At 42.5% G+C, this 27,499-nt stretch overlaps 1 protein-coding gene across 1 annotated transcript in view; it reads right to left on the reverse strand.

Annotated features, from left to right (window-relative positions):
* The window catches only part of LOC144769211 (uncharacterized), a 279,582-nt gene that overhangs the window by 78,303 nt on the left and 173,780 nt on the right, over positions 1–27,499 (reverse strand). The window lies entirely within an intron of this gene.

Below are 27,499 nucleotides of genomic sequence, written 5' to 3' on the forward strand. Positions count from 1 at the left end.
CCTGTACTTTAAAGTACCTCTGAAGCTGGAAAAATTAATTATTTTTAAATTGTTTTTTATCGTTGTGCTTTCTTGATTGTATGACTTAAGATCGAATAAAGCTGATTTGATTTGATTTGAACTAGAGTGGTGGTTTCTGCCTGGCTTTGGTGCAAACCTTAGCCAACCAGAAATTCAATTTTGTAACAGGGCCTGGGACCCCCTTAATTAATTAAAGCCTGGGGAGGTCGCGGTCCCTGGGGCAGCATGCAGTGCAGGAGCCCCCCATGAATTTTTATAAACAAAGACCCTGCAAGGTTGTGGTCCCCATGGCTGCAGGGGGATCGTGTGTCCCCTTTCACTATGATTAAAGCCCCAGGAAGGTGGCAGCCGCCCGGGCTGTGGGAGCCCCATGGGCCCCCACACCACAATACAACATTGCCCACAGGACCTGGCCCACCTATGATCTTAATGAAGCAAGCGCGGGAGCCGGCACTTCAGTTTTTTTTCTTTTTTTCTGCCAGATTCCCGCACCCAGCTTGAACGCCGCTAAAAGAACAATATTTTAAAAAATGCTTTCTGATGCTGCATGGCTCGTTATTATGGGAAGGGGGGTCGCCCTGGCAGATCGCTGGCCCAGAAACTTTTTGCGCCGTGCAGTCAGGCCTCTGTTACTGAGATGCTGGATGAGGATGATGTAGCTCATTATACGACACCTGAAATTAGTGATATTATTGTTAAATATTACACAACTTTGTATGAGAAGTGAACAACTGTCCCCCCGATGGAGATTCAAGATTATCTTCACAATGTCGTGCTGGGGTGGTTGTCCCAAGAGCAAAGGGAGTATATCACCCATCCCTAGGACGTTGAAGACGTAAAATGAGCTATAATGTCCCTCCCCAAGTGTAAGGCAGCTGGGCTTGACGTACTCCCCAGTGAGTTTTATAAAACCTACGTAGATCAGGGTGGCCCCATGGCTGCTGGAGATGTATGCAGAAGCTTATGATAATGGACAACTCCAGTCCACTCTCAAAGAGGCTTTACTCGTGACCCTCCTGAAGCCTGACAAACCTGCATATTGATGTGAATCATACCATCCTCTCTCTCTAATTAATATAGACACCAAGATACTGGCAAAGATGATAGCTACTAGAATGCAGCCACCTATTCCTCTCTGGTGGTGCCGGATCAATCGGGCTTTGTTTCAGCTAGATCCACTGCCCACAATCTACGTATGGTATTTTCTACACTACATTACTTTGACCCCAACTTCCAAGCTGTTGCTGTGCTAGTGGACGCAGAAAAGGCATTTGATTCCCTTCAGTGGGACTGTATGTTCACTGTGTTCACTAGGATGGGATTCCCCCCATTATTTCTAAAATGGAATCAGGTGCTGTACACGGAGTCGCTGGCACGGGTTTGAGTCAATGGGTAGATCTCCCCCTTCCCCATAGAGCGGGGTATGCGCCAGAGCTGCCCACTGTCACCAATGTTATTTCACTTGCGCTAGAGCCGTTAGCCTGCAAGCTCCGGCAAGGTCATTCAGCGGCAATCCTCCGTTTTCAACGGCGACCATTGGTGGTCTCCCTTTACGCAGACGACATGCTGTTGTATGTTAGGGAGTCTGCCACCTATCTCCTGGCGTTGCTTCAGGAATACATTAAATTTGAAAGGTATTCGGGCTTGAGAATAAATTGGGCATAGTCTACTATGTTTCTGCTCACTGATGGAACCCAAGAAGTGAATACCGAATTCCCGCTGGCGTGGACTCGACCCGGTAAATTACTTAGGGATATGGTTGCACAGGAATCCTGATCTGGTGATCACTGAGAATTATGGTCGGGCATTAACGTGGATTACCGAGCAGTTGGAGTGGTGGATGCACCTGCCTCTATCATTGGCGAATCGCATCGCAGTTATTAAAATGACAATGTTACCCAAGCTCCTCTACCTATTTGTTAATATTCCTATCAGGCTAAATATTGCACTGTTCCGCACTTTCCAATCTGCATTAATAATATTCGCTTGGGGTGGTAAGAAACCCAGAAGCAGCTGGGATATTTTGGTGCAGCCCTTTGATCGGGGTGGCTTTGAGGCTCCGGATTTATGGCTTTATTATCTTTGCGCACAAGCACCATTTGCAGATTATTGCCACTTCCGACCGCAGTTTCAACCTCCTACTGCAATAGAAGCGGACGCTGTGCTCTGTTTGTCTCACCCAGCCGTCAATTTATCAGGCGGCACGGTTGGCCCCAGGACAGAAATAAATCCTACTCTCTGTACGGCTTGGGCATGGGGGGCACTAGCCAAAAGGTCTTGGCTTCCATATCTCTATGCCCCATTGCTACCTATTGCAGCGCATCCGGACATTTCGGCTGCGCGGGAGAGGCACGCGTTCCGGGAGCTGACTGCTGCGGGTATCACTACTATGAAAGATTTATATACAAAGGGGCAGTTTCATACTTTGCAAAATGTACAGGGTGATCGTCATGGCTGCTTTCTATTTGGGTTTATATTTGTCTGTGTGCGGCAGGCGATTCTGGATAGTGCCCTGTGTGAATGAATTGTGTTAAGTTTTTTAATGTTGTTAATATTTTTAAATGATTCCACGATGTAAAATGATGCCATGATTGTGCTATCTATTTTCGGAGGAGAGTGCAGTTCTTATGAGAGGGGTCACATATAGAATTTATATCCCCCTTTTCTATGATATAGAGCCATACATTACAAGACCGTGTATGTATTAATCTATAGTTTTTTTTCGAAATTTCTAAATTTACTTTCCATGAGGTATAGACCCAAGACACCTCCCATAAATTAATTTTATGCAGAAATAAACAGTAATTGCACACTTATCACCCATAAATGTGTGTTACATACTCTCAATATGGCCGCCGCCATTGCCAGAGGCTGACGGCCATTTTCTTTTCCCCAAAAGCAGACTATGCCTTTCCGCAATTACAATGCGGAAACAGTAGCTTAAAAGCAGGAACTGGACCTGCACTCTCTAATATGGGGTCCAGATGTTGCAATATAGGTGCCGAGAGATGGTGGACTACTGGCAGAACCAGCTAAAATCAGATTTTTGTTTCTGCCTTAAAAGCCAATAACACAGCAATATTTCCCTCCGCATTTTCTCCCTTACAACTAGATTCAAGAGATACCAACAACTCTCCGCGACCATGGGGCAAAGCTAGGTCCCCATTAATGTATTTAATTGTCTGTTTTTTGCATTTTGTGTGTGCTGTGTCACGGAGTGCCAGTTTCACGGTTTTTAACCAACAACACTTTTCCCCAGAACACGCCAATCGGCTTCCTTTATTCTGGACTAAGGCACAGGGAATATTTTACAAAAAACTCCACATACTGTGTCTTTTGTGTGCAGAGATTAAGATTACAGAAATTACAATGTAATATAAAGGGGCCCTTTTAACCCCTTAACCATATTGTGTGTGTTTTCTACCCTACAGGTACTACTTGACTTATCAAAATACGTATGTACTACTGCATGCTTTACTGTTGCAGTATTATTTGTATTAATTAAGTATTTACCTCATTTGAGCACAACTAAGATTGGCGAACACAGGGATGGTCCCTGTGTAGTCCGGACAAAGAGCTTGGTAAACACTCGAAACATGTTGACTCAAATTACTAGGTACACCTAACCCATTGTAATTAGGACCCCCAGTGTTCTACCCCATTTTTAGATCATGCCTACTAGGAGCAACAATAAATCATCGTCGCCCACTAGATAGGTAGTTTTAACGCACTTCCAACTCACTCCACTTCACTATACTGACTGCACTACACATAGTCCATCTCTTCAGTGCTCCTACATAATTCCGCAAGTCGTAGCATGCCTCAGTCCGTAGAGGACTGGGATGGCCCCAATGATGAAGCATGTTACTGTGGGGAAACCCTGGTGAGTGAGGGGACTCAAGAAAGAAAATATTTTCTTTCTAACATTTAATTCTTCCAACTTCAGCGAGGGTTGTGAATACCCGCCAGCCAAGGGCTAGGTTATGGATCCCTAGAGTTAGGGATTTTCAGGTCTAGATTCGGGATATATACCCGGATTTTCCAGCTGAGCCCAGGACAATGCGAGCACTGCAGGCAGTGCTGGCTGTATCTGCGATGAAGGGTTTAATTACAAGACTATATAGGGCCTCTCAGAGGGAAATTGAGCCAGGGGATCACTCGTAATATCTGAAATGGAACACAGACAGCACTGGGCGATACACTCCAATTGAGTTCCAGACCTAAAGATTTTTGGGCCCCATTTACTGCCTATCTGCTAACAGATCCCGATCAGCGTTGAAGTACAGGTATGTTTATCCACAGGATGCTCTGTGCCTCGCACTTGACAACATTAGGACTGCTGCAGCCACTGTAATATTTTTCATTTGCTTATTGTTTACCATTGTAATCTCGTTATATTGTACATGTCAGCGTACTGCTGGATGCTATATCATTTCCATGCAGTTCAGGGTGGGTGGGCTGAAGGGGGGGGCGTGTTGGAGATACAGTGCATTACAATGTATAGTTTTTTGTCATTCAAAGTGTAATAAACAATTTTTTTTAAGATGCTTTTTTTGACCCTGGGGTTCTTTATAGGACCCCCTGAGCAGGCCTAGGGGATCAGAGTGTTTCTACCCTGCCCGCTTTTCTTTTTCTATTCGTTTCACTCACCTTTTTTTCCTTCTGACTCTGTTAGACCATCTTCAGGATGGTAGATTCTAGAGAATTGGTGGGCACTGCTCCAGCAACGTTCTGTTGTCTCTACAGTCGGCGACTCTAGAGACAGCGGTACGTTGCCCGAGCAGTGCCCACTAATTCACTAGACAAACGCTAGATTTGGAACAATCCATTCCACGAGGAACGTTACAGGAGCGACTGGAATAACTGAATTAAACTTGGGATCATTCAACATTCAAATCTACCATCCTGAAGATGGTCTAACTGATGTCTTCACTATCTAGACTGAAAATTCGACAACTACACCTATTGTCTTTGTGATTTATTCTCTTAAGGATTTGTTTTCTGTTTCATCAGTTACATGTTCCTGCTATATATATTGTTTGAAATAGGTGTCCACATTAGTGAAAATGAGATGTTTGCAACAACAAATCATTTGTAAATCCCAGTCACTGTGTGTTGTTTGATATTTATATATGTATTAGTTTTTTGTACCATCTGAAAACAAATTTTTCATTAATAATTTACGTTTCGAAACAGTTACACCTGTGTAGAATCATTTGAGGTAGATTTGTTCAAATTGAAATAAGTTAATTACATTTTCAAATAACTCAATGTGAGCTACTAGATAGAGCTTACGACCATTGTTTGCCTATTAAATGTTAAATTGTGTGACAGTAGGGAAATTCATTGTAGGCATATTTACCTGCTAATAGATGGATTGCCCAAGCCTCCAAGGGTTTATTGGGTCTCACACTTTTTCCTATGGTTATATAAGACAAACACTACCCCCTTGGCCACTGCTTTCAGAGTATCAAACTCAAACCCTCTATGTGCTGCTGAAACACAATTGGTTTAAAAATAGCTGTAAAAATAGCTGACATTCACTGCTCTAAGTTCCTCACGAAACTGGCTAACCCCGAGTGCTTTGGACCACAGGTGCCAAAAGTGGCCCACTTGGTCTGTCCCCACATATCCCCAGCACCAAGAGCAGTGGCGTATGTTCAGAAAGAAATCCGCCCAATATTCAAACGTCCGTTGTTAAACTGGCAAGGTCCTCCGACACCAGGAACCTTTCAAAGTGACTTTATTTGTCATGACCTAGTAATTAGCATGTTAATTCTTTACACTCAGGTTGTTTCAAGCACTAGAAATTTAGGCAGCCCATGCGTTCCATCAGACCCCTCAACGTGGCAACCATAAAGTGCTTAGCACCAAGTTTTGGGGCTTGTAAGGGAGGCGTTCCCTCTCTATGTCAAGGTAGAATGCCCTGTCAACCATGTTGTGTGCGTACACATTCACGCTGCTCTCCCATCTAGTAAGTCATGCAGTAATAGCTATCTATCCTCAATATCTGATGTAAAGTTCCGGAACCAGAAAGGGACCTCAGGGGCAACCCTTATTAAAACTCTAGAGCAGAATTAGAATATGTTGCAGAGTAAAATTGCCCCTCTACTTATTTTTTTACCTTCTGAACCTCACTTTCCATTAACTGATTCTCCTGCAACAGTGCGATGTGTACCCTCTGGTGCCAGAGATATGTTTGAAGCCTATTTCCCTTATTATAGGAATTGAGCCACCATGCAATCTATATCACTAGCCTAAAACGTTAGCCATTGACCTCTCCCAATCTACTTATATAGACTCCAATGTACTTTGCATAATAGTCAAAACAACTATTATTTTTTTCTGCATCCTCCATACATTTATAAATGATGTATTGATGGTTTTACATAAAGCTAAATTCTATTATCCTGTGTTCTTTTCACCAATTAAACGTGGGTGTATATTCCTTTCTCATATGTGCCTTCACTCTTACTTTCCTTCATTGCTGAGATTACATAGAAGTAAGAGAAGGGTCATGAATTATATAAATGATCAAACGCAAATGTTATTGTATTGCAACCGCCATAACATGTAGAATATTTTGAATAATTGAATTAACTTGAACACCATACTTGTATATATTTTAATTGCTTGTACATTCATCCCCTAGGGTGATCTCACTGACCCCAGAAACTCAACAGACAGAACGTAGTGTCTTGACAAAGGTGGCCCAAAATCACATGTACCACCGAAACGCGTCGACGCATTTCAAAGTATAATTCTTCAACTCGGACACCTGTGTTGACACATCTACAGACTGTGTATAACACATGGGGGTTAGATAGAGCTTGAATATACACCCAGTATTGCACAATTGGATGTCTCACTGTTGTCTGTCCCCTCTACTTGTTTCAATTTTGCTGGTCAATCTTGAACCCCATGTACTTTGATTATTTTTCTCACTTTTTTAACTGGTTTTATTTGTGTAAAGTGGTGCTATTGTCCACTTGTTATTTTAAATACATTGTGTAAATTCAATAAATTGTAAAACATTTTTTGCAAAATTGATTTTGATTTTATGTATTGTGTTATTTGCTTTGAGTTTTAAATTGTTTTATTGTACACTCTATTCAAGGGAATACTTTTTGTCTACTGGTTGGTTAACCCTACTTCCCTTGATTCTAGTTTAAGGGGTACCTCTCATATATTTCTACCGAGATTACATAGAAGACAATGGGTTAGTTTATTGAATGCATGACCTGTTCATCTTCATCATGTGACCAAATATTGTAGAACTTTAATTGTAAAATATCAGGAAATGTGCATGAAACCTAGTACTATTCAAATGCATAAGGTCTCTTATAAAATACTTTAGTCTCAACACTTGTATTGTTTTCATATATGTTACATAAAGTAATTCCTGAAACTGGTAAACCACATTCCACTCTGAAAGGTTATAGTTTTTCAAATTTGCCATGGAATGTCTTGAAATTTCACAGAAACAAAATATGTAATTTCGCACAACACAAGTTCATGCTGTTGGATTCCATACATGTTTTTATGTGGCCTGCCTTGTATGCATGATAGGTTTTCTCTCTAACTTATCCTTTGGGTATTTGTGTTTGTGGTTTCATAGTGGAAAGTAATGTTAGGAGCTACTATAATGCTGACTAAGGCATAACATGATAGTGTGGCCTACTTATGGTCGGCTCAATCTAAAAAGTGCTATTGGATGTTTTTGCATTCAGTGAGAGATGTACAGTCAAAAGTAAAATACGGCATTGCTTGACAGAGTTGAAGCACCGGATAATGCATTTGTTCTCCTTATTAACATTTTATTACATTAGTGTTTGTAGATGTCCTTGTTATACCTACACAACATTTCACCTATTTATAAATATGTTCTTCTGAAAAATCTATCTCATTATATTTTGGCTACATGCCTCTTGAACTGAAGTAAGTTTGTTGATTTATCAGTGTTTGGTGAATATGTCTTGGAGCTCCAAAGAGAAGGAACTGTTTTCTGAGATTACTACTTTTCCTCATTTCTAGCAGGTCTTTTTTTTCATGTTCTACCTGCACATTGAAGGTAATTTGCAACATGAACTAATTCCACAACACTGTAAAGGGTGAAATGCTATGTTGAATGTTTATTAACCTTTTGCAGCAAAGCAGAGACAATTTGCTACCTGCCTTTGGACACTTTTCCAATATATTAAAGACCATTTACTGCTTTTTGAAGCACAAAGCAGACATATGACCATGTATGCTGGTTTGAAAATGAGAAAATGCACGTCTGATGCACACAAAAGTAGCATCAAACTGATTTTACATAGTTTGTTTTAAAAAATATCCCCTTGTTCTCAAAAGTGGATTACTGATCAATCTAATATTTCATAGTGGTACCTCTTAAATCCTATACACTGAGATTCATTTAATGTGTTGATCTTGAAACTTCCACATTTCTGATTCACCCAGACTTAATAATTGAATAACTGATTGCCTAACTAGATTTATGTTTCTCACAGTAAGACATTCTCTGCACTTTCTTTTTATTTTCTCAGTTGATATAAGTAGGATCTGTGAAAAATGGGTGTGACCTACTCTATGCAAAATACCCTCTCAGATTCATAAGTTATACCTGTTTGAAAAAAAAAATGCAACTGCTATTAACATTACTTCCAGATGATGGAAAGAAAGGGCATCATTGAAAGATGCTACTTGCTGTTCATGGTATGGATCGTGAAAGTTAGTGTTTGTAATTGAGTTTCTTGGTGGCAGAGGTATGCACCATGTCCAAGCAGGAACCACAATCCTAGTCAGGGTAAGTCATAAAAACACCCCAAACTAACCTGTGCTTACCCTCTAGTAGCTTGGCACAGAACAGTCAGGCTCAATTTAAAAGGCAATGTGTATCATATTTAAGAAAACTTCAAACGGTGAAATGGTGCAAATTCAAGTCAAGAATTCAGGCTGACTGGAATGCAGGGACCCAATAGGGCCCGCTAAAGAAAGTATCACGTTCAAAATATTTTATTTAGATACAGCCATATCCATAAGAGCACAGTAAATATAGCAATTTAAAATACACAAATACATAATCACAGTAAGAATGCATTGGCAATAGGCATAAATACAAATGTTTTAATAATATATATGTAAGGAGGGAAACTTATATGTAGATAAAAAGAAAAATTGACTCAGGGGTAGGACATCATACTGCTGGCTCGTTCGGCAATTCTCAAGAAAGTGCCGATGCGGAAAACCAACTCTTCATCTGCCAAGGTAAGTAACCACCTGTAAGCATCTACCAGACTGATTGGTGTCGTTTTTAAAATAAAACAGGATTAAAAGCCACTTAGATTATTTTATATAGTACTTGCAAAAGAACAAATAGTGTAAAAAATGTTGGTGACTCTGTCCATCGCACAGGCAGAGTTAGGAATCTAGATTTACGTGGTAACTGAGAGGGAAGCACAGCAAGAGTTTTACAGTACCTGCCCTTAGACGGAATAAGAGACTCCTCTCAATTCAATTACATTTTGTTAAAGTTTTGTAACTCCAATGAGGTCCACTTAAAAATTACACATCAGTTAAGACATAAAGTGCAATAAAACCATGTGATAATACAGCGGAAACAAGACAATAAAACAGTTCAACATAGACCAATTTCAAGGGATAAAAGTTTGGAATTTAGCAGCCAACAATGAGGAAACAGGGCACATCCAGAGTTGTGCAAATAGCAATTAGAAAGCGACTGAGACAACGTTTTACACTCTTACTTGAAGCAGAGTTTGGAATTAGCAGCCAACAATGAGAGAACAGGGCATATCCTGAAATGTGCAAATAACAAATAGAAGCAGCCTAATCATGTGCAGATTTACAATTTGTGATAAAAAGATAAATAAGCAACAGCCTTTAAAATGAGGGCCAAATAGTGCAACATACATTCCTAGTCAAGGGAGCATAAAATAACTAAAACGAGGGTCAGCAGATCAGAAATTAAATCCCACTTGGAAAATATACAGTTGAAATATGTACATGAATTCCTTAAAGAAATTAAACAATTTTACACACAGAGCTGCATTTTTGGGATAAGATGAAAATTGCGAGCTGAAGCTACGTCCTTAACACCATTTTATAAAAACATTGGCCTAAGCCAGTAACGACGATAAAAGGTCAGTGCCGGACAAACGAACAAAACATGGTCCAAGTTCTGGATATTCAGTTCACAGAAGTTGCAATGTTTTCCATGTTTTGAATTCTGGGACAAGGATGCTGTTAAATCATTTAGTGGAAGGAGATTGAATCTTAATAGGGAGAACCAGCATCTTGTTCCATGATCTAAGTTCCAGGCTAAATATTTTTGAGGCAGTTTCGAGGAAGTAGTCCTTGCTATTATCTTTAATATCTCTTTAGAATTACACAACTTAATATCTCTATTAAAGCTGATCCTCCCACTTGAGTTTTTTATGAAGGATTTAAATTCTGATAGAGGAAGTGAATTCACAGATTCTTTCTTAACACAGAAAATGTTGAAAGCCAAAGAGAAATCTCGTCCTAAAGAATATTTCCCCCCCTCATACCACCGAAAATGTCCTTACACATGAAACCTCTTAGGGAATCAGATTCACTATTTTTTAACTGGTATCCCCATCGGAAGACTCTGGAAATACTTTGAATATGGGTGCTGATAGCAGCTGAAGGAAGTAGCATAATAAAATTACACAGTTTACGTAAAATCTGGCCTTCTAGCTTCTTTAAAAAAAAAACACCCCTTTACAGGGATTGATTCAATAGCATATAGTAAGGTCGATGGAATTTTTGCTTTCAGCACCGTCAGTAGATGTAAAAAATGCCTTCTTCCAATTGTTCTGTAAAACATGCGCAAACCATTAGCGTGAGACATAGCTTTACTAGAGCTATGTTTGATATGGGATTTATTCTTCGTATTGCTTGAAATTATTTTCCCTAGATATACCTATGAATCAACCACCTCCAACTTTTCAAGACCAATGTGCCAATTAAATTTACATAATTTTCTGCTTCTATCACTTTTTAAGATTAAAATTGTACTTTTGGAAACATTGATCTTTAGGAAATGGACCGCCGTATAATTCTGCAATGATGACAACTTTTTGTTTAGCCCTATAGGAATAAGATCCATCACGACTATATCGTCTGAATAAAGCAGACATGCGAAAGTACGGCTACCTATCTTTGGGGCCCCCTCGCTGAGAGAGACAGTCGGGTAAATCTGCTAAATATAATGAAAATAGTAGAGGGGCTAATAAACAACCTTGTTTCAGGCCATTTTCTATTGGAATTACAGATGTTAATCCTTGTTTCCTCCCATTAAAACCCAACACAAAGTTTGAGAATGTAATGTAATGATTAGGGACAGCAGGGGAGTAGGCAAACTCATATTTTGTAGTTTCTTCGAAAGGAGCGGCCGGTCTACCTTATCAAAGGCCGTGGAAAAATCTATGAAGGCCATGTAAACATTTGATTTACGAGATGGCGTATATTTCTCCTCTATTAATTTCAGCATGGTGATATTATCCAATGTCGAATGATTTTTTCTAAAACCTGCTTGTTCTATAGGGAGAACATTATTCTCCATGACCCATTCCGTGATATGGTCAAGAATACTTTGTGCAAATATTTTTCCCACTGCATCTAGTAAAGCTATTTGCCTATAGTTGCCTGGATAAGATCTAAGGCCCTTTTTATGTAACAGGATTAAAATGCTACCAGACCACGACGGCAATATCTTCCCCTGAGAATAGCTCACAGAAGTGATTCCTTTTTGATTACCGTCATCGGTATCTCGTCCGGGCTCATTGCTCCTGAGGGTCTCATTTTTTTTATAGATCCGACTATGTCACTCACAGAGTGTTCATAGTTGGATAAGTGTGTTTCCACAGGTTCCAGTGCAGCAGGCAAATCACTAGGGGAGTTAATATCTGCTGCGTATAATCCTACCAAGTGGATTTTCCAATCCACTTCTTTAACAGGAATGGGAAGAGATTTTACTCTTGTAACGCAGCAGTGTTTAGATGGAGTACGCGATGATTTACATGATGCTGCCAGAGAACTATTATTACAGGAAAAAACTTCCAAAAGATCAGTTTGAAGCGATTAATATTCAAGCAAAACTAAATGGTGTTGATGTTTTATCAGAGCTGTTAAGTTTGCTTTTAATATTACTGTCGATGGAGTGTTCCAGTGAATTCTACCATTATTTACATTAAACCCTACATTACTTCCTTTAAAATTCCATGAACCTACCTAAGCACAAGTATAATTAAATTTAAAACAGATCTACATATGATCGCTAAACACTGATCCCAAAACTTCCGTACTTAAGAGATCACAAAAAAAATCGCAGGAGACAATTAGATAGTCTATATTACAATTTCCTGTTGGGGCCTTATGAGTATAGTTTGCAGGAATATCATTTTCTACCCTTCCATTAGCTATTATAAGATTTAAAATTCTTAGGCCTTCGAATAATAAGGTACGTCTTTTGATTGTCCTGCTTTTATTCGGAAATTGGGCATTGGGGATTTTAGGGCTTCATTTCTTTCGATGTTAGAAAATACTCTTATGCTGTGGGAAGAGACTTTAGCATTCATATCACCTACTAGCATTAAAGACTCAAAATCTTCCCTTCCCTGAATAGAAGAAATAAAAACAAATAGATATTTTAATAGGTGAACATGGGAAGCATCTGGAGTAAGATATGCGTTTACAATTAACAGAGTATTTAAGTGATCCTGAGAATTATTAAGATACAACTTAATTGCCTGAATCAAGTTGGACTCATGAAAGAATTCTTTATAAGACCAGCTAAAATATGTGCTCAGCAAAATAGCGATTCCTCCTTTAGCATGTCCTCTATTCACTTAGAGTGTAGGCCGGCTCAACACTATATAATCTTCAGTGGAACAATCCATTGTGATCCAGGTCTCTTGTAGGCAAATAATATCTGCGCTCTGATCCTTCAATAGTGAGAGTTTATCTTTATTGGAGTTTAGGCCGGCTGCGTTCCAAGGTATTACAGAGATATCCCTGCTAGGAGGAGTTCCCACTTTTTAAATCTAAGGATTTGTTTTTATTCAGGGTGCCTGCCACCCAACTCCTTTTCTTCTCTTCCTCACTTATAGGAGGTTCGAACTGAGTCTTTTCCTCTACAAGAAGCGAGACCCTCCTGCCTTCTATTCCTAAAGTAACCTGCAAAATACTTTCTCTCTTCGTATGGTGGAGGCCCCTGTTAGTAACTTCAGAATATGAATTAGACTTCTGAATTTGAACCTCTATTTTTGGAGCTAACTCTACTTCAGGAACAAGAACATCAATGCCACAACAACGTAATTTATCACTATGCAACATTATCAGTTGGGAGATAGCTTTAGATGTAAATGTTACTCTAGCTCCCCTAGGATTGTTATACTTTTGGACCTCAACTAGAGCAAGATCGTTGCTTCGGATCATTTGAAGGCCGGGAATTTCGGCGAAACATCCTAACAAAAAATATCTATTCATAACTGGATCATGCTAAAAAATAAATGAAAAATCCAGAGTGTAAGGTATAGTAGAAGAATGGTGAATCTGACAATGCACCTCAGAGTTATTCTCGGTAGCATTATAGAGAACATTAGTGCCTGCAGAGGAAGCAAATAAAGAGGCATTAGGGTTCAGGATACTCTGAGCAATAGGAGGCACACTTATAACAGATACAGATGGCTCGTATGAGAGATGAGTTGGGGTTGGAATTCTTGAGTTCATAAGAGGAGTGCAAGGTCCCAAAACGTTGGATACAACTAGACCATCTTCCTTCTTCAAGACATTTTGATCCTGGGCTATTGGTAAATTGATGATTACATTAGGATCAAACCGTAGCCTTTTTGTTCTTTTTCATATGAATCCTTCGTCTTTTTTCCTTCTTCTTCATACTGATGATATTAGTTTTGTTCTTAGTATTTTTTTCTTTGAGAGAGGGGCCACCAGCATTTAGACCCTCCTCCGAAGAACACATAGGTGGATTTATGCCTGTTTTTAGAAAAATAGGAAACTCTCTAAGGGGTATGCAAAGCTTATCCTATTTCTCTTGTGCGACAGGTGTAGATAATCCCTCTGGGACTACACTCTCAGGATCAAAAAGTTCTTGGAGAATGGAGGAGTGTAAATTATCAAATATATCTTTGCTTTCAATCAGTTTCAATGTACTTTTCCTCCTAAATAAAGGCTTACCAGCCTGCACACCAAAGTCCCGCCCTTTAACAAGGTGAGGAGAGGAAATATACAGAGGATGTGGCTGGTTAAAATTATCCTCTATAGTTAAAGGAAGCGAAAACCCTTTTATATTATTTGGCATACAGGAGGGAAGTAAATCAGATTTACCCTGCGCTCGGCTTTGGTCAGAGACTAATGTCTTGGTCAGTGTCAACTGAGAATCTAAAATGGAGTCCGAATCATTATCTGATTTCTCCAATAAAGCTAAAATAGAAGATAACACTCTTTCCAAACAGAGTAATGAGTCCGATAACAACATTTTTGACTCTCGATTATGAATTAAGGAATGAAGATGCAGGGATAGATCAGGTGTCATCGAGTCTCGTGATTCTAGAATGCTTGTTCTACTGGGTGTACTGCTGAACAATTGCATTTGCACCGGATGCCCTTGAGAAGGAGCACAAGTATTAAAAGACAGGGAATTAGCTGGGTTAGGGTTTCCACTCTGGATGACTAAATTGAGTACACAAAGCAGCTTTGAGGGCTGATTCAGGCTAGTATTGAAATCAGGAAGATCAGGGAGGGTAAAGTCTTCCACTATTGGAACTCTAACATTTGAGGACAATTGAGGTACACCTTCAGATTAAGAGACTTCATTTGCCAATGAATGGGTAGTTAAATTTGCCAGAAAAGAGTCAGTTTCCCTAAAATCCAAATCTTGGTTGTCTCTAGACCGAGATCCACCAGTTTTGGATAAAGGATTAGTGGATACTTCTGGAGGTAAGTTTCCAGAAGCTGCTTTAGACTTACGAGGTATTTCTGGAGTAAGTTCCCCAATCCCTGCTGCAATTAAATTTAAATCATTTTTAGGGAAAAAAAGAAGTGGTAGAATTAAAACTTTTAAAAATATTTATTTGTAATGAGTTGTTTCTTAAGGGATTAGCTTTAGTTTTTTTACACACTCTTGTATATATCACTCTACCCGAGCGCAGTTTCTTTGCAGTCATTACTTGAACCTCACAGCCACAGTCCATTGGCCAGGATACAGGTACACCAGAAATATGTAGCTCCTATTTGCGAATGAGCCGATGCGCCGGCCATGCGACACCGGACATCCACTAAGAACACTAATATGGTTACTATGGTAACAACACTGGTATCCCAATAATAATGCGGTAGTCCTGGACAGACACAAACTGATCAAAACTGGTCAAACGGGGCACGCAGAAGTCCCCAGGGCTTAATTTCTTGGCGTCTCCAAGCTCACATCTATAAACAGCTCCCTCCCCGTCCCTTCTGACACCTCCTAGATTCCAGGGCTCCAACCAGTCCGGGGATCCAAGCAGTATAGGGAGACACAGGGAGGTGCAAAGATACCGAAAAGACACTGGAAGGCAACTTACAGCTCCTGCCGCTTAAAAGAGCCACTCACTGCTCCCACCGCACAGGAGAATAACTCAAGGCTCCAGGCTCACAGTTGTGCTTAACAATGTTCCTGCCACAAGGAAAAACACCTTGCATCACTTTATAGGCACACAGAAATACTTGCGGCTCCTACAAGGGACTACCATTCACCAAAGATTGCTCAGCCCCCTCCAGCCGCACTGGAGGACAGACAATGTTATTTTTTTTTCACCTACTATAGCATGTAATAGCTTGAACATGTAACATGTAATGGTAAATATCAACAGGGCCACATCAATCAGCAGCAGTAATAAAGCAGCACATGTCTCTGTGAGAATATTCAGTCTTCTTCTCAGAACTCTAGGTCTCAAATGACCAGAAACTCATGTAGTGGTGAGGGGCATTCGCGGCTCACAACAGGATTGCAACGGGACCAGGATCATACAGGGTGCGGCAAACAAAGGGATTTTTAGAGTGTTGTCTATTAGAGAAATAGGCCTGTAGCAGTTGGGTTGGGAGCGATCGCCCTTTTTAAAACTCAGACGATGATAGTTGTTGACCATAAGTTGGGTAACGGGCATGCATTAGATTGTTAAATTTTTTTGAAAAAGAAGTGCCCAGAAGTCTGTCTTGTGTTTAATTAGGTCAATGGGTAAGTCATCTGGTCCCACGGCTTTGTTACCCACACTCTGTTGGATGGCTTCCTCAACCTTGGGCAACATTATCTGGATCCTAACTAGGGTTCTATGTTTAAAATATTCTTCCTCTTGTACATGAGCAGCATGAATCTTTGAAAAATTATTTTCCCATGCCTCGCTTGTTATAGTGCATCTAATGGAACTTAGTAGCTGCCCCATTGTCCTCAGGTCCTTAACTGCTGCCCAAAAGGTGTTGCCCTTTTTAGTGTTTGCATCTTGGGCTAATGCTTCCCAACAGTCTTTTAAATATTTCCCCATTCCTATTGGTTGTCGCTATTTTATACCTTTAACTGGACATTTTCACATCAACAATACACCTTGGGTTACTTGGCAGTGCTTTGCGCATTTGTCTAGTTGCCTCACAGCACTCGTGGTCAAACCATCTGGGTCCACATTGCACAGAGGGAATAGGCTTTGAAAGGAAGGATTTAACTGCAGAGCAAAGTTTAACAAAATCATAAACATCATCAGGGTGCGGATCAAGGGCTAACAGACCAGAGTTTATAAGGTGCATGTTAGGTTTCGCAAGTGTCTGAAACAGTTTGGTGTTATTTATACCCTGCCAGATGAATCTTAAATTATCAGTGGAGGGAAAAAGGTTCCTGGCTCCACATTCCGAGATGAACATGGGCCGGGGAGATAGTCTCAGAACAGTCTTTATTGGATTATGGTCCCCATGGGTTGTGGCAATAACTTCCGCTTCCATTAGGTAGTCTTTGAGGAGAGAGGAAATAAAAACATACTGTATGGTAAATGAACAGCCCCTCCCTCTGAATGTTGGCTCAGAAGGGTTGCTATTGGGTGTTGTGCCCACAATTTCCATAACACTAATAAACTTGTGTGTGTGCCGATGTCCTGCCAGCTTTGTACCCCTATAGGAAATGTGCCCAGTGCAGTGGGACCCTGTACTATGTATTGTGTCCGATAATTTTGCATTGAAGTCACCTATCAAACAAATTTCAATTGATTTAATAGATTCTTGATGACATTCTAAATTGGCAATGAAATCAAATAAATGAATAACATTTCCATTAGGGATTAAATGGAAATCTTTATTATAAAAGTTCATCAGATAAAAGGAGACAGCCCTCTTGTAAAGTAAGACTTAAAAATTTTGGAGCATAAGGCGGTGTTTACCCAAATTGATGAGTCCCACGAGGGTCGACCAGACTTGGGAATGGGAACTACGGTCTTATAACATTGAAACCCATTAATATGTAGTTTTTGGGTCACCCAAGTCTCTTCAAACATAACTATGTCCTGTTTTCTTACGAGATCAGGATCCCTCAGGTTTGACTGGAGGCCTGCTATGTTCCAACTCAGAATGCTTAGATCTGTGTTGGCCAGAGCCTTAGTTGGGGCGTGTTGATTGTCTGATTTGGATGCAGAGGTGGGAGAACAAACCCATGGGGATTAACAAGATGTTGGGGCACCAGTGGGGGTGGTAGTCAATCCTGAGTGACAACTTCAGATAGGGCCTGAAACCTGTTATGTAAGATGGGGAATGCACGCTCATTAACAGTGAGCCCAAAAGTTGGTTTGTAAAAATAGCCCAGAGGGAGGGAGCAGATTTTGGTGCTTTGATTAGGTGTTAACTCACAGGCTCTCAAAAAGGATCGTACTATGGATGATTCACAAAAGTTAATCAAAATACAATCCCCATACATATTTTTGGGGGACGTACAAATCCACGCAACACTACGAACCATGACGATATTGTTCATGTCTGATGGGTGGAACCTTTTATTCTTTTTTAACCAGTCCATACATTTATTTCGTGGTTTGACCAAGGACTCCCTCCGATCCCTCTCGAGGTTTGGGACACCATCCAAGATTAGTATATTTGGGCAGTATACTGGGGGCTGGCTCAAGACATCCGGGTTAGGCCTCAGGTGATTTATGGTGGAGGTGTCTCCAGTGCTGCTGCTTACATTTCCTGGGGTTATTCCAACATGTAGGTGATCAACGTTGGTCCAATGCCTTCCGCTAGGGTCAGAGGGAAAAGTTGTAACTGGGTAATCTATGGGTAATGAACAGCTCCTTAAATTGTGATTTAATGCCGCCTCGCCTCTGACTGAAAAGCAATCCCTTACTTGTCTGAATGTGTGGCAGGCGCTGCTCCCAGAGAGCCTAGCGGATGGTGAGATATCAGGAACTGAAGCGGTGACAGTGGATCCATCTCCTGAGGCAGCCATTGTTTGAGCTGTCACAAACAGCGGGCTAAGCTTTCCCACAGCTGTATCTAGACAATCTAAGTGCTCAAAGAGGGGGCTGAGTTTAAAATCTAGCAGATCGTTAAATTGCTTGAACACAGAATCAACACCAATAACAGAGTTGGTAACGGTATAACCACCCCCCCATTCCCCCCATTGCCCAGCAGTGCCTCAGTCTGTGTGCTAATGGAGTGGTACGATGCCCATTATGACGTTCCACAGGAGTACTGGTCCTTGCGGATAAATGCATCCATGCGGTCAAACATTTACTAGGTGTGCCTATCATGAGTGGTTGTTTCCTTTTGGCACAAACAGCTTTCTCACATTTTCTCTTACGTTTAGCGGACAGATTTTTCTTGGTTGTGAGAACATCAGCAGTAGACTGTGCCTCAGATGTATTGCCAGACAGTCTCATGCTTGCATGCATAGTGTTAGTAGTGCCTGAAAAGCGGGGCAGCGGGGGTCAAGTGCGGTCGCTGGGCCCAGTTCAAGTTCAAGGTCAGGATCTGATGGGGCCCCTCTGGTGTGTTAGTTAATCAGTGCGCCCTCATTTGCCTGGACGTGGCCTGGGCATGCCTGCACTTGTCCCGTGCTGCGGCAGCCGCGAGGTGCTATTACTCACCTCCGGACACAGACACAGTGATGTCAGCGCCTTCTGGTGCTTGGCTTGTGAGGCTTGGATTCCGCCCTGGATTGTGATGCTGGCTGGGGCTGTAGCTCAAGTGCTGCCTCTTGCTACTGGTTGCTCCCACGCTGCCGGAGCAGGAATGTGCTTTTACGCACCTTCGGGTGCGGACACAGTGATGTCAGCACCTCTTGGAGCTTGGCTTGTGGTGCTTGGAGTCCCCCTTGATTGTGGTGCTGGCTGTGGCTGTAGCTCTGGTGCTGCCTCTTGCTGCTGGTGGCTCCTTCTCTGCGGTAGCCACAATGTGCTTTTACACGCCTCCATACACAGACATGGTGACGTCAGTGCCTCCTGGCGCTTGGCCTGTGGGGCTTGGAGTCCCCCTGGATTGTGGTGCTGCTGGCTGTGGCTGTACTCCAGTGCTGCATCTCGCTGCTGGCGGCTCCAGAGCTGCGGGAGCTGCAATGGGCTTTTACTCGCTTCGGGCACTGACAAGGTAATGTCCACGCCTCCTGGCACTTGGCTTGTGGGGCTTTCTGTGGCTCTAGCTCCGGTGCTGCCTCTCACTGCTAGCGGCTGCCGAGCTGTTGGAGCATCTATGTGCTTTTACGTGCCTCCGGGTGCAGACACTGTGATGACAGTGCCTCCTGGCGCTTGGCTTGTGGGGCTTGGAGCCCCTACCTGGATTGTGGTGCTGGCTGTGGCTGTAGCTCCGCTGCTGCCTCTGGCTGCTGATGGCTCCCCTTAGTTCTGGTTGCATCATTGAAGATGCTGAGTGCAGCTGAGAGATGAGTCAGTGTTCCTTGCATCGTTGGGGTGATGATTCAATTTTCTCAATGCAATGGCAACAATGCATCAGTTCTGGGGACGATGTACTGGTTCAGAGATGAGGCAGTTCTGAGGCGATGTGCTGTGTGTCTCCATTCAGTAGAGGTGATGTACTGATCTTCTCCACACAGTGGTGGCAATGCAGTCGTTCTGCAGCAGCTGTTCGGAAGGTGATACTCTGGAGCTAAGTATGATACATCTATCACGCTTCAGTGACAGCGGCGATGCATTGATTCTGCTCTCGATGCATTGGTCACTTTAGGCCCAATTTAAAGGGTCCAGGACTGTGGTGCCACCCATTGGCAGAGCACTTTCAAAATGCTGTAGCAGACTGGTTTAAAGATTTTTGTATCCCTGAGACTTCAGATTAGGAGGCCAGCCAGCTAGCCCTTGGACTGACTCTGGGTTCAAGTGATGCAGTCCTTCTCACCCAGGTAAAAGAGAGCAGTAGGCTGCCAGTTAACAGAGCAAAGCAGGAGTTGAGTAAACAGCAGTCCAGCAGAGTGGGTTTCCTTTAACAGCACAGCAGTTCTGTCTCCTGGCAGAGTGGTCGCAGGTCCAGAAGAGTACTCAAGTCATGGTGTAAGAATTCCAGTACTTATACGCAGTTGTTTCTTTGAAAAGGGGGAGACTTCAAGGAGATTTGTTTGATATGCACAGAGATCCTCCTCCAATGCTCTGTCTCCAGATACACTACAGGGGGGTATACAGACCTTTGTGTGTGGAGAGGACACATTCTGTTCAGATGTTAGTGTAAGGCTGTGCTCAGTTCCTCCTTCCCATCTTCCAGGATGGCCCGTCAAATCACACCAAAGCTCTAATTTTATATGGCTGTCCAGGGAAAATACACAAAGCCCAGCTGTCACCCTCCCCGAACATGTATCAGAAACAGGCATCAGGAACCAAATGACTAAAGTAGGAAAAGACCAACTCTCTAAAAGTGACATTTTCAGACTAGCAATTTAAAATCTGACGTTACCATAAGTTATGATTTTAAATTGTGAGTACAGAGACGCCACAATCAAAAAGTCTCTCTCTTAGCAATTGGAAATTACACTTAAAAATGTAATAAGTTAATCCCAATGATGTGATATGGAAGAGATAGGCCTTGCAGTAGTAAAAAAAAACACATTTGAGAGCATTTCCCTACTAGGATATGCCAAACTTAAAGGTACATGTCCTACCTTTTAAATACATTTCACCCTGCCCTCTGGGTTGTCCGGGGCCTACCTTAGGGGTGACTGAGGGCCAGATGTAGGTAGGGTTTTACCGGTCGGTAACGGCCGAATTCGGCCGTTACCGACCGGTAAAAGGAATTTGAGATGTAGGGGGCAGAATCGGTAATTTTACCGTTCTGTAAATTTACCGATCTGTAATTTTACAGAATCTGTAAATATACCGGTCGGTAAATTTACAGAACGGTAAATTTACAGATTCTGTAAAATCGATATGTAGGTGGGACTCTGATGAGTCCCACAAGGCCTAAGAAATCGGTATTTTACCATCAAATTCAATTTGATGGTGAAATACCGATTCAGGTGAGCATGCAAATGTGTGCATGCACACCTGTGCCATATGACAGGCAGACCTGCCCTTAGGGCAGGTATGCCTGCCATATGGCCCCCGAACCTTTTTTGGGGGTGCTAGAGGGTGTCAAAGTGACACCCCCTGCACCCTTGCCAAAAATCTGTATTTACCGATCGGTAAATACCGACCTGTAATGCCCCATTCATTCCTATGGGCTTCAAAGCCCATAGGAATGAATGGAGCATTACAGGTCGGTATTTACCGAATCGGTAAATACCGATTCTTAACGATTCGGTAAATGGAACATCTGGATGTTCCTACATACCCCCACTTCTTATTTACCGATTCTTAATTACCGAATCGGTAAAATTCGGTAATTAAGAATCGGTAAATAAGTTTTACCTACATCTGGCCCTGAGATTCATAAAACGGGAAGGGTTTATGCCTGGCAAGATGTTTATATTGTCAGGTCGAATGGCAGTTTACATTGCACCCACAAGGCCTGCTACACCAGGCCTGAGGCATGGTTGGAGGGCTATTTAAGTGGGTGGCACAATATTTGCTGCAGGACCACTAGAGGCATTTAATTTACAGGTCCTGGGCACATGTAGTGCACTTTACTAGGGACTTTCAAGTAGAGACAATATTACCATATTTACGAGAGAGAGCACAAGCACTTTAGCACTGGTTACTAGTAATAAAGTGCACAGAGTTCTAAAGCCAGCAAAAGCGAGGTCAGCAAAAGTAGAAGAGATAGGAAAAATGTTGGAGGGAAGCCCACAATGAGGCTGGCAGGTCAAAAAGAAATTCACATTTATTTTGTAATGCGGTTTTGATTTCCTTTATCTTTCAACTATAACATTTAAAAAAAGAAAATCTCCCCTTCAAACAGATTTTGTACTCAAAGTGTAATCGGACCACTTGGCGGTGCATGTATCTTGTGCTGTACATAATGCACATATGATAGAAAATGAGATGAGTGTAGATGAAAGATACTGGGTGTAAACCTTATGTTCCTGAGTGTTATAAACACATGTGGCCCGATACATCAGTTGACAGGAGACTTGAGTAAAATTTAAATTACACAAAAGATCTTCCCCTCCCGCTGGTCACCTTCAATTGGCAGGAAACTGTTTAGGATGTGGAATTAAAACTGAAAGATGTGCTGGTTACCAACCCCAACTGTTGATTTTTGTTATCTACAATTGGTTTGAAATATGTTGCCGGTGATGAAAAGAAACCGTCAACAACGATGATAGCCACTAGTAAATATGTTTCAAAAATCTGGATTTACTAGTATCATTGTGTTCTATTTAAATAAAAATATTTTTAAAAATTTCAAAAAGCTGTTTCAAAATGTTCAAAAGATTGTGGTGGATGCTTTTACAAATATTTGCTACATTTTGACATAAATCAGTAAAAACCCATGACTTCTGAAGGGACAGTAATAAAATATTTTAGTAACTCTCAAGTGTGTAAGGCATCCTTTCCCTTACTAGGACAGTTGAAGCTCACCCGCCCAGGGACATCTTTGATCAAATGAGGGCAAATCAATGAATTTTTCAGCACACTTTCCCTAAAAAGTGCCTCACGTTATAAATATGACAAGCAGTTAAACAAAAACAATTTCAAATGCCTACCATTTTTTAAAATGTTAATCACATGTTTCTTCACTTCCGATTCTCATCTACCAGCCAGAAACTCACCCTGAAATATCACAGAGAAACCTGCTTAATGAACGCTTCTTGGCCCGTCAGTTTTACGAAGCCTTATATAAAACAGAGGTGGGACAACCACTGAAAGCTTGAGCCAGAAGCCTAGCTCTGACTCAGCTTGACGTTCTATTGAGATTACATGCTTCTGTGTGTAACAGAAATAGAGTTTTTTTACTTTATCACATTGTAACATGATGTTTTTCGCATGATTTAAATGCAAAATATTTTCAAGGCTTGGCGTTTGCACAGGCTTTAGGAGAGTAGGATCTTCTTACTATGGTTACCCCCGCTCTTTTCCTGGTGTTTCACTGTTTTTCGACTTTAGTCTGGCTCTGGCCCTGCTAACCAGGACCACAGCCTAGCTGCTTCCTCTCTAAATTGATTGCAAGTACTTTAGGTACACTCCATATTGGTTACTGGGTTACCCTTGTGAGTCCGTAGTATATGGAACAATAGGTACTAAGGGCATAGGTACCCCAGAGGCCTACCAGGGGCTGAGACATTTATATGCCAACCCTGTGAAGCCTTTCAAAATGGCACCACTGGTCTGCTACTGCAGCCTGGGTAAGGTGCCGCATGTACCCCTTACAAAGATATAGGCTACCTACCGGACACATATAAACCTATAAGTCACTCCTATGGCAGGCCTTATCAATCCTGAAGGCAGAGTGCTTGGTTTTGTCTGAGAGGGTGCCCATGCATGAGCAGGACCCCTCTGCAGCTTTCGGAATCACTTCTCTGTAGCTGTTCTGTGATGCAGCCAGACCATATACTCTTAAGTGCATTATAACCTTGCGGTAAAAGCTAACTTTGGAATCGGTGCATGGAAACATGTTGTGTTTGGAGTAAAACACTTTGGAATCCTACCCCCCACCAGTACTGGCAGCGGGGGTAGAATTCCACCCTTCTGGAGAGAGAAGACATGTACACACTTACTTAACCAGTAATAGTTTTAATAGAGCCCCAGCATCACAAAATGGATGCAGCAGCCACAGACTCGGTCTGACCTCCTACTGCTGGATGAAACTCCAGCAGAGGAGGCCTGGACAAAAGGTTTCCTGTCACAGGGAGGTGTAAACACCTCCCAGACAGGCTTTAGTGTATTGGGGCTGGGTGAGTGCATTCAGAGAATGCTTTTCAGACAGTGCTGGGGGCACACTTGGTGTCCCTGTGCATGCCCCAGTTCAAACCGGTTGCAGGGGCACTCAGTCCCTGCTCTGGTGTGAAACTAGACAAAGGGAAAGGGGTGTAACTACCCCCCCCTGGGTCCTCCCTTAGGTGAGATCCTAGAGTAAGTTGAACCCGTTAGTATAAGTATAGGAACCCAGTCCTTAGGGCTTTAGATTACCCTGGACGAAACTCTGCAACATATAGCCTTGAACTTCGACATTCTATTTCAACTAGAAGATGGAAGAATCTCCCATGGGGTCAAGGAGCGACTCCCCTGTTCAAACAGGCACCAAAGAAGCATCTTGCCAGTCTGCATTTCCAAGGCTCCTGCCGGATCCCGCCGGATTTGTGACACAAGCCCAGACAACCAGACTTCTCCAAGGCCGACACGTGATTCCAGCAAACCTGAGACCTGCAGCCATCACGACATGGGACCTGAACACCTGGCTACCGTGCACATTTGCTAATGCACCTACTTCCCGAGCTTTCCCGAAGATGTTCATTGGACTACTTGTAGTCCAAGCCTTGAGCACCATATGCACTGAAGATGGTGGGCCTACACTCCACGAGTCTTCTGTGGGCCCGCATCTAGCAGTTCTGCTCAAAGCCCCTTCGCGATCCATGGTCCGGTGACTGGTGGGTCCCCATGAAGATAACTCTTCTGTTTCTTGGGCTTTCCTGGTTGCTCCAGATGTGCCCTGACTCCCCTCCAAAGGGTGAGTCCCTCTGACCTTGCTGGCCTGCACCGAATCCAATCTTTGCTTTCTGCATGGGTTGCTGTTGCCAAGGCTTGTTGGGTCCCATCCAACATCCAACACCGCAGCCTTTGTGGCACAGCTACAATACAGCTCCTGGTCATCGTCAACGCCTCCTGGTCTCGTGAATGAAGAGTCAAGCTTCGCCTTCTTCACCTGATATCACCCGACATTGGTTGGCATCTTCGCCTCGCATTCCTGGTCACTGGCTAGTGGCCCAGACTCTGTCCCCTCTGCTTTCAGGTTCTTCTCGACTCTGATCCAGACTTGGATGCATCCGGACACTTTCCACTTGGTCACCTGCAGCACTTTTCAGCAGCTCGCCAATGAAAACGACAACAAAACCCGACATCAAAAGACACCTATGCACCCGGCTTCCCTTGGTGAGGTAACTCGAGTACTCCGGTGCTCCAGTGGGTATTGAATCTAGAACTTCCTAGTTCTAAAGGGGTGTGCTCAAAGTTCTCTTCTAATTGTCCTTCCTTTTTAATTTTCCTACCGCGACTTTCTCCTTAGAAGTTAATGGTGGTTCGCAGCTGTGTTTAGACACTGCACGCGTCCCCCGTGGGTCCCTTGTGTCACTACCTTGGGTGGTACCTGGTGGCCCCAGTGGTTCTAAATGCTCTAGGCCTTGTATCTATTTCAGTCGTGGTTCTTATACCACTTTCTTAGTATATGGTTTGTGAGGCCCCTGGGGCTGACCATATATAGTGATAATTTACTGTGTGCTAAATACATTTAACTGATGTACTTTTGCCTCTAGCGTCATAAATAGACTAGAGGGATGTTTTTAGAATAAATACATATATTTTCTATATATATTCCTGGTGAAGTTCTCCTTTCATTTGGTCATTCAGGAGATTATAGACTGGTAAAACAGGCTGCTTTACATTCCTCCAAGACTTAACCTGAAGGCTGCTTTCCACAGCTACCACCAGGATAGCTTTCTATATAGGTTGTCTTTAAACCTACTTTCATAAGGGTCGTTTACATGGTGAAAGCTGCCCACTATAATAGTGGACAGCATATGCCTGAAAGGGTTGGCAGTGGGTTGGGAGCAGCAGAAGAGGGAGATGCCAGTGGTGCAAATCTACAGGACTCAGACTCCGATGCTGACCAGGCAGGTGACAATAACCTAGACCTGGGGAATCCAGCTCCACCTGAAGATGAGGAAGGCAAAGAGGCCCAATCGTTGTCCCCCAGGAAGAGTTGGTGGTGTGCCTAGAAGGCCAAGATCTCCTTCAGTTGAGTCTAACCATTCTGGTACATCAGTAGGATCTTCTATCTCTTTTCATAGGAGGGAAACCTCTCAAGAGACTAGAGAGAACCAGTTGAGGTTTGAAGAAGCACAACTGGAGATAAGGAAACAAACTGTAGCCTTAGAAAAGGAGTTGCTAGAGCTTGAAAGAGCAAGAAAAACAGATGTGACTAGAGTCCCAAGGTGGCAGCAATGTCCCTAGAGGTAGGGGTTTGTCTTATGACAATAACAACTTAAGCAAGATTGTCCCTCCCTACAATAGTGGGGATGACATCCACAAATGGATAACTGCACTGGAGAGGGCCTGCAAAGTACAGTAGGTACCCCAGGAGCTGTGGGCAGCAATCGTGTGGCTCTTCTTTGCAGACAAAGGTAGAGACAAGCTCCTCACTGTCAGAGAAGGGGATGTTGATAATTACAAAGTCCTAAAGAGTGCATTTATAGATGGTTTGACCTAACCACTGAGCAGTATAGGATACCGTTCAGAGATACCCAAAAGGCACAGACACAGGACAGGGTTGACTTTGTTGATTGCGCTACTAAGGCTCTGAAGGGCTGGTTACTGTGTGTGTGATTATACAGGATTGTATAATTTGATCATGAGGGAGCAAATCCTTAATAACGGTCAGAATTAGCTGTTGCATCAACACCTGGTAGACTCTGATCTGACCTCTCTCCAAGAATTGAGGAAGAAGGCAGACAAATGGGTCAGAACTAGGGTGAAGCAGAAGGTACAGAACGAAGGTGGTGACCAGAAGAAGCAAGATCCTAATAAGGGTGGGGAGAAGGGTAAAGACCAGAATTCTTCACACGGTTCCCAAAATTCTTCTACTGGTGGGGATTCCCAATCTTCCAAGAAAAATAAGGGCCAAAAGAAACGATGGTGTAAAATCTGTAAACAGAATAGCCATTGGTCTAGTGAATGCACTAAGAAAGATGCAACTCCAGCCACCATTGCCCCTAAGGCAAATGTTCTCCCTAGTTCAGCTCCTGGTGGTGGTACTCAGCAAAAGGGTGTAGTAGGTTTAACCCTGGGTACTGAGATGGGCTCTGGCCTAGTCAGAG

Source organism: Lissotriton helveticus, chromosome 7 (assembly GCF_964261635.1).
Source record: "Lissotriton helveticus chromosome 7, aLisHel1.1, whole genome shotgun sequence".
NCBI classification, from domain to species: domain Eukaryota; kingdom Metazoa; phylum Chordata; class Amphibia; order Caudata; family Salamandridae; genus Lissotriton; species Lissotriton helveticus.